This window comes from Dermacentor silvarum, chromosome 4, assembly GCF_013339745.2.
Source record: "Dermacentor silvarum isolate Dsil-2018 chromosome 4, BIME_Dsil_1.4, whole genome shotgun sequence".
Classification (NCBI taxonomy): domain Eukaryota; kingdom Metazoa; phylum Arthropoda; class Arachnida; order Ixodida; family Ixodidae; genus Dermacentor; species Dermacentor silvarum.
Genome location: NC_051157.2, coordinates 134020444 through 134029138, shown reverse-complemented (window position 1 = coordinate 134029138; position 8695 = coordinate 134020444). Strand labels below are relative to the sequence as shown.

General features: G+C 41.4%; 1 long non-coding RNA gene across 1 annotated transcript; it reads left to right on the top strand.

The window, feature by feature from the left end:
• Nucleotides 1–1718: 1718 nt before the first annotated feature.
• Nucleotides 1719–8651, top strand: LOC125945205 (uncharacterized). Its single transcript, XR_007466692.1, has 3 exons — nucleotides 1719–1873; nucleotides 5596–5814; nucleotides 8092–8651. It is a non-coding gene; the product is annotated as an uncharacterized LOC125945205 (long non-coding RNA).
• The last annotated feature ends 44 nt before the right edge of the window (nucleotides 8652–8695 follow it).

The window sequence follows — 8695 nt, the reverse complement described above, 5'->3', positions numbered from 1 at the left end:
TACGGGTGTAACCTGCGCCACACGAGCTATCAACCCTCGTGGATTTGATCCTTTCCGCCTGAAACAGTCACAACGCGCACGGAAACATCGAACACTGCACATCTGTACCTCCGATATCGTGTCAACAATTCCTGAGGCTACAATTCATGTTGACGACATCAGAAAGTTATCTAAAACTAAGTGACGGCGTAGGAAAAGTAGGCAGCATCGCTAAACGTCATGGATTGGCTTCGAGTCAGCTTCGAGACAGCCCAAACCGTTCAAATCAGGCCACAGCGACGGCTTGATAAGGATAACGTATGCTGATCTCAAAGGCCATGCTTATGCTGGCTGCAGACGGCGGAAGCAATTCAAAGGTAAAATACGTTTTAAAATTTCTTTCTACGCTAAACTATAGTCTAAAATATAGATTGTTCTACGGTTATTTTGTCTTGCAACAACTATACGTAGTTGTGTGTAACCCGGCACAAACTTTTAGTATGCGAGTGTACTGGTTAATATTTTTGTCATCACAGAGGCCACAACATTCTCACAAGTATGCAGGTGGCGCTATTGTTTTTCCTCCGTGTTTTGTGATGGCGGTCGTATGTGCGGGGTGCTACGAGCGTCGCGTTTGCTTGATCGTGTGTTTTTGTGTTTGCTGTTATGAAGTAGGTCGCAGTTAGCGTGCACAGAAGTGCCTGAAGATACCTTGTGTCATGCTGCAAACTCGCCGTATGCGTGGCGCGCCAGGCAAATGTGGCCCAACGATTTTATGCCGTGGAGTGCGGTCTCTTTGTTCTCGTTCTGAAAAGTTAGGTGGACGTCGCAAAGAAATAATGTGTGTTGGCGTGCCTCAGCTCGTCCACTACGCAGCGGCATGTATGCGGGGAGTAACATCGTCGACGCAGCACCGGCAACTTGGAGAGCGCTTCGCAACCGCGTCGTACCATTCAAAATGTAAGTAATCATGCTGGCTAACTACACGCGTGTTGTGTGAGCTTCTCGTGTGTGCATAGCGTGCGCGAGCGTATGAAATAGAAGTCCCGCGACAACAGTAATACCTGTGCTGATGCTTGCTGATCGCTGGTTGTCAGCAATTAGTTACGCAAGTTTATTGCTTCGATGCGAAATTGAAAATCTTGATAAGCGTTTTCTTCCGATGAGAAATATAACGTTCGAAAATAATCGTGTTCATCATGTGCGTGCGGCGCGTGAGCCCCCGCTTTTCTGCTGAAGTTGCATAATAACGACTCATTTGCCTCTTCACCGATTCTTATTGCAATGATGTTTCCTTGCTTACATGGCAAGGAAACTTGTTTCATATCTATTTGTCCAAGGAAACTTGTTTCCTTGCCTCGACGTTGTAAATAATATCTGCTTACGAAGTTTTCGGTTTACGACAGTTTTAGAGAAAAAAAAATTAAGCAATCACAGCTTGCTACTAGTCCAACTTACTTTTTAAGACAAGATGTTTTGACATACCTTATACGTAACTAAACATGACAGGGGAAAGTTAAACTGAGTCATGAAAAAAAAATGAATTGTTTTGTAAACAAACATTTCTTTGCTATGTGCTGCTGCGTGTCAATAATTTTACTGTGATCAAAGGGTCCCCATTATCAAGACATTCATCAGTGACTTCTACTTTGTGCTCTGTTGCCACCCTGCAATAATGCAAACATTGTTTTTGTGACTATATTTAGATGCTCCATGCATGTCTAGACAATTTGACAGCTTTATAAAGCTGTGTGCCTCTGCTATAAGTTAACACAGAACTTATTTTATAGTGGCGAGGCTGTGACCCATAACAGTGCCCACATAACGGAGGAGCCACCAGACCCCTTGGCCATGCCTGCCGTAGTGCAACGTGTAATCTGGATGGTCGGGTCAGGTATGTATGTATGTAGTGTACGTGTTCCAAAAAATAGCATCTTGGTATCATTTGTGGATAAGTTAATCGACATTAGTCAACACAGCTTACTAAATAGGCCAAATATTTATGCACCTTGCTGTTTATTTGTGTTCATAGCTGTTATGCACACCTTATTGTGTTCTATATAAAAGTAGACCTAACATGTCTTGATGTTAAGTATTTTTTCTTGCATCAATCGCTTGGCTGCAAGTTACATTTTAATTTTGCTTAGTACACACTATTTATCACTTTTCATTTTGGTTTTCTTGTTTTGAAACTGTTTCCTATGCTGTAGGATTTTATTTCCGAATTTTTAGTGTTTACACTACACTCTTGTGCAGCTTCTGCGCATATAAGAATTCAAAGTGTAATGGGCCAAGTATGTCATAGGTGTAAGCACACAGTGTGCTTACCATTGTTTAACATTCAAATTCACGATTATTTCTGTCTTGTTCCAAGAATAACTGCCACTGGAAAATACACATTTGATGAGCTCAAACTTCTTGAAATGATACATTAAGACCAGTATTCACTGTGCTGCAGTTATTACAGTTCTGAAGTGTTTTCTAGTAAGCTTGCTTTTTTCTCTCCCATTTTTTAATATTCTTGGCAAGCTATCCCCATTCATGCAAGTAGGCATTGTAGCAGTTGCAAGTCTATGTCCAGTTACATTATTTTTCTCTTTTTTTCTAGTCAATACAGCATAGAACACATAGCTAACTGGTAGGTAGTTAATTGTATTGATGCTCTATTATTAAAAAAGCACACTATTTCGCACATGTCTGCTTGCTCTTGCCATGTTTGCTGGTTATTGCAATGTTGCTCGTCAAATGAATTTGATTTCAACTACACCATACAGAACAGTCTTATTGGCTTTAGTGTAATTTTAATAGTGACAATCAACCAACAAGCCCTAATTCTACAGCTGTCAAGAAGTATTTCTAATACTTTGGGGTCCCTTTCCATATTTTCTGTTTTATCCTGTGTATTTGGTCAGCACAGTGGGCATTCGGTCTATTCATTCTGCTTGGCGCTGCTCAGGTCAGAATATGTTCAACCTGCAAGTCCAAATTATAATGATATGTGTACGACTTCATTTACTGGCTGGATGAATTGAAAAAGCATTATATCTAATTCTAAGAGTATTTTTCTGAAAAATACCAGTGTCTAGAACAAGCATCATATGCACTGTAAGCTCTTATAGTTTTAAGTTAGGTAGGCAAATATCTATAGGTATGTATACTTGTGCATATACTTTCTACATATTGGCTAGTGTTTTAGCTACACGAAACAGCCTATGTTGTCACTACTCTCAAGTCAAATTTATGGTTGATGCGCCGCTTGTTTTTGTTGTGCACTTACACTTCTGTGGTGTCTTAAGCACTGTAGATGCCTGACAGCTGAAGTATTGCAGCAGTAGACAGTTTTAGTTTAGCGTACGCTATGTCATTGCGTATGATATAAAATAGCGGGTCATCACTGCGCATGTGCAGAACGCTATCCGACCGATAGCGTATGCATGCTATTTCTCAGATTTAGCATTACCGTCTGTGCGTGGTTTACGTTAAACATGGCGGTGGTCCCCTCTGCCCGCTTCGAATTGAATTTGGCTTGGCTTTTGCAGAATTCGCTTCGTTCGTAGCAAATGACTGTGTAAATAGCTTTCGCTTACCATCAGGCCGCTTTGACAACAGTGTAATATGGTTAACCTTGTGGAGTTTTCGAGATCGCTTCTCGCTTCGAACGACACGAAGCCTAACGAGGGAAACCGACATATATCAGCGCCACCTGTCAGTGAAGTCGAGAGATAGGTGCGACGATGGCATATGACCTCTGAGATCGGAAGATCTCGCAGGCTAACTAAAACTAATAAATGTGTGCTGTTTAGTGTACGCTGTACTATAGCGTATAGGCATACGCTATTAGTTGCATATGCTATACTCAAACTGTCTAGTGTCGAAGGTAACTGGCACTTACTATTGCTACAGTATGCCAACAGATACCTATCACCGTATTTGTGCATTTTCTAAGAACCAGCCGTGTTTGCTAGGTGAAATAATAGTGTACGTATGAGTTTGCCGGTCAGTTCATGTAACTTTTCAGGATAGAATTTACATGGGGAGGAAAAGGGTACCATACAACATGACTGCGGCTAACTGACCATTTATTTTGATGGAAGGATTAAAAATAGCAACACTGGATGTGTGCTTATTTTGTGCACAATTTCGTTCAGAGGGAAGGCATAAGTTGTAATATAAAAGCATAAAATCACAATAAATGGTATTTGTGTAAAAAGGAAAGTAAATATGGGGGGGGGGTGCAGACTAACTTCAATCACTTGTCATCTAGTAAGGACGCCTTTTATTTCATGAATTGATCATGGGGTCTAGCTCGCATGTCTTGTTTATGTGGCATGCCTCACTGATCTGTCGTGTGAATTTTTCACCGTAGGTGAAAACAGATGATCTTAATCCAGTCTGAAGTCCTTTCGCGGCAATGCACGGCCAAACTGGACGAGCAAGCTGGTCTCTTGAGTGAAATATGGGAATTTATTTGGCACCTTTAGTTACTGGCCAGTCTGCTCGTTATACATTTGACCAGGTGTGAAAGAAATACAGTGAGCTGCCTCTCATACACACTAGACAAATTTGGTGGTATCTTTAACCAAGCAAACCTCCCTTGCCTGCTCGCCTTTCTGAATTCACTTGTGAACTGTCGTGCATATCCTGCCTACTTTATTTTTCACTGGAAATGTGCATGCATAGCAGTCCACATGAGAATTGAGGCTTGCTGAGTTAAAGATGCAACCCAATTTGTCTTGTGTTCGTCAGGGGTAGCAGTCTGTTCCTTTGATCATGTATATATTCAGTCAAATGTACATGGGGCAGACTGGCTGGTGCCTCAACATGTGCCCAGGAGAGCACCATAATTCACTCAAGGGAGAAATATGTTCGTGCCACTTGATGATGCACTAACACGACTGGTGCTGCACGCCAAATTTCGATTGTTCATCTATGGCAACCAATTGACCATCAAAATCAGTGACGAATACCACATTAAGGAAATGGGACATGTGTCAGTTGTAGAGATACAAGCTCTACTTTGGCTATCACTAATTGCTGAGAGGGTGATTAGAGACAGTTACTAGGACAGCTCTTCATCTGGTTGGCTGGCACAAACTGTATCTGTTTCTGCACTGCAAAAAGCTGACTCTACTTGGGCTCACTGAAACTGCTCTTTAAAATAAGCTTGAAACAGGGTAAGCTATATAATTTTGTTTGCAGCCCCCCCACTAATGCCACTGGACATACCTGCCATTTCCGGTTACATTTATCGCACGGTTAGACATATTTATTTTTGCTAACAGCACTTATTGACATAAAACCGATAGCCTATTGCACAAGCAATAAAAGCACATCAAAACGCTTGAGTAATGTCAAATTTAGGTAGGTTCATGTAAACAAAGCAAATTAATTGCTTTAATAAGAAAGTTGTGCAGACTGGGTAGGAATAGAACCTGGAGTGTGAAAGGAGCATGCTTCCCTTACGCCACGGCAGCTCTTTGGTTCTGGCTGACTTAAGGTGTGCCTAGTGCGTGTCACACTGTGCACGTCACATTGCAGCCATTTGGTTGACTAAAGGTGCTTTCACGTTCCCACACGTAAGCAGTCTTAATGTGTCTCTGCCATCTTTTATTGCAGGTACACCTAGGAAATGTTGTATACATTGGCAACGATAACTGGGGCCTGCTCCAGTGCCATCGCCGGGATTCCCTGTTCTGCAAAGAACTGGCATAACTGATGTGGGGAGCCCTGGCGCTCGGCGTAGGAGCGTCACAGGGGCTCCTTGTCGGTGCTTGAAGGACGGCAGTGCTGTTGAGAAGCCGACATTGAGCCCCGATAAATTGGAAGCTGTGGGTAGTAAGTATCATTCACATTTTTTCAAGTTTTTGTAATGTTTGTAACAATGCATGTATTGCACCGAAATGATTAACTTTTCAGATGCATTTGATGCATATCTTTCAAAATGTGGTGCCCCTGAGGAGAAAAAATCATCTTCTCATGCTTGGTTTTGGCCGAGCGGTTCAATCGAGTGACAAAGTTTTTCGCGTTTAGGTAGCCCAAGAAAAAACAAAAGCAGAATTAACAAACCAGCTTATTTCTGGCTACTCATGAGTTGCATTTCTTTGTTTAAAATTGCCTGCGAAGTGGCGCTAACCTACTTATCAGGTCCAGAATTTTCTATTAACACCGCTTCCAAAAGCTCGCGTTCTAATTTGGTTTTTCCACGGCCAGAACTTCCGTATTCGTCATCCGCGGATAGCAACGACAACTTTTGCGGTGTAGAGCAATATTCAACCCTTCTCCCCATATGCAACACCTGTAGCGTAGTTGTAGCTGGTCGTTCAGGCACTGAATTGCAGTGCAGATGTAGGCAACAACAGAAGAGTCAAGACGAGAGACATGCGGCAACTCTTTAACAAAAAGCTTTATTTTTGCTGGCCCATGTTTATAGCCGTCAGTCACTGCATTGCACATGCGCAATTCGCACACTTAGGAAGAAAGTAAACTCTGTCTGACAAGTGTACAGAAGGTGTGCTGATACACACAGAGCCAAGTCGCGAAATCTTTTCAGCCTCAATTATTTTACGTGTTAGTTGATCACTGCTTCTGCTGGAAACAGTACACTGAGCAAACGATGGTCCACAGTCACACGAACTGCAGTGACATTCAAGCCTACTGTCACGCACATTTTTCTTGACATTGTATAAGTGTTCTCTGAGCCGGTGATTGATACAGTGTCTCATTTGACGTATATACTGTTTACCACAAGGGGGATACAATAAACCACGTTGCTAACACAGGTGACAAACGGAATTTGGTGTTTTGTTGCATATGTGTGGCGTGCTGTGACATTGCCTTTGATTACACAACTTTAGAATGATATGCAATTTTCTTGATATTGTGAGAGCTTATGAATGTAGGGTATGACGGCCAGTTTTATGTCTGTCAGATGCAGTGAACACTTGACCTCTACTCTGAAAAGCGCATGCACCGAGTGGTTGCCATGTGATCACTCCATCTGACAGACTTAAAGTGGCTGTCATACCATACATTCATAAGCTGTCTCACAATATCGTGAAAACTGCAGATCGTTCCAAAGTTAAAGTTGTCTTCTTTGCACCTCAGAAGCTTATAAAGTTGTGTAATCAAAGGAAATGTTTCAGCGCAGCACACAAGTGTAACAAAAAGCACAAAAATCTGTTCGTCACCTATGTTATCAACATGAATAACTGTACGCCTCTTTCTTGTGGTAAACAGTACATAGGCCAAACAGGACGCTGTATCAATGACCAGCTGAGAGAACACTCTACAATGTCAAGAAAAACGTGCATGACAGTTGGCTTGCATGTTGTTGCAGTTCATGTGCCTGTGAACCATTGTTTGCTCGGTGTACTGTTGTCAGCAGTAGCGGTGATCAACTAACACGTGAAATTATTGAAGCTGAAAAGATTGCGCGACTTGGCTCTGTGTGTGTCAGCATCTGTGCACTTATCAGACAGAGTTGACCTTCCTAAGGGTGTGAATTGCGCGTGTGCAATGTGATGAGTGACGGCTATAAACATGGGTCGCTGAAAATAAAGCTTTTTGTTGGAAGTCAGCACACGTCTATTGTCTCGTCTTTTCTGTCAATATCTGTGCTGCAATTGACCAATATGTTGTACCAACAAGTCAATTTTATCACTCACTCATTGGAACTTTCTTTCATCACGAATGAAATGTGTTTTTGGTACCGTGGTAGAGCATTCACATCATTTGTTAATTTTTGTTTTCTTCAAAGACTGAACTGTATGTAACAAGCAGCCGTGGCATTGCAAGGAAGCTTTATGTGAAAGGAATATATTGATACTAACGTCTTAACTGCTTAGCGCAATAAAGGAAGTTGTGGGCATTGTTTTTTGTGCTTTCCTTGCTCTTGTGTCCAAACTTACAGCTATAATGGTTAGGTTTTACTGAAATTTTGCTTTTTGATGTTTTGCATTATTCTCCTGTGTAAAGTCACTATTGTTTGTTTCACAGTTATGCGAAGCTTAAGTTGTTTGTAAGCATTTTTACAGCCTGTTTTCACAGTAAACATGGCTTACTTCAGTGTTTCAGATGGCACTTTATAGTTTGATGTAATTGATGTCTCTGCAGGTTACCGCATTATTGGCTTGGAAACTAGTGAGGTCTGGATGCAAGTGAAGCTACCGAGGGAGGCATGTGTGCATCACTTGTGCTGCTGGCCATCCTCTGCAAAAGTGATGGCTGGCTGTCAGTGCTTGGATGACTTTCTGTTACTCTACGCCTTGGGCTGTGTTGACTACTTCACACTTGCTGCCATGTCTGCAAGTTACTGTGTTGTGTTACTGTGTTGTGTTGTTGGTATGTTACTGTGTTGTGTTGTACATTACAAAGTGAAGGAGGACAGTATTTGTGCTTTTATTAAGAAGTATAAATTGTGTTCTGCCATTTAAAATAAGGGAACTCGACAAAAAGCAAAAAATTTCGAAGTCTGACCTACATGGGAAAGCAAAATATATTGTGTTGTAGTTGTAGCTGTTAGTAGAGTCTTAATATGCGATAGAAGACCTTGATGTTTAATAGAAAATATATTTAAGTGTGTTATCAGTGTGTTATCAGTTTTTAAGTTACTGTTATATAAGTGTCATTTGTTTGCCAGGATGATGTAAGCAGACAGTAAATAAATGCATGGTTTGACATTATAACGAGGTTTGTCTATGGCATTCACTATTATTTA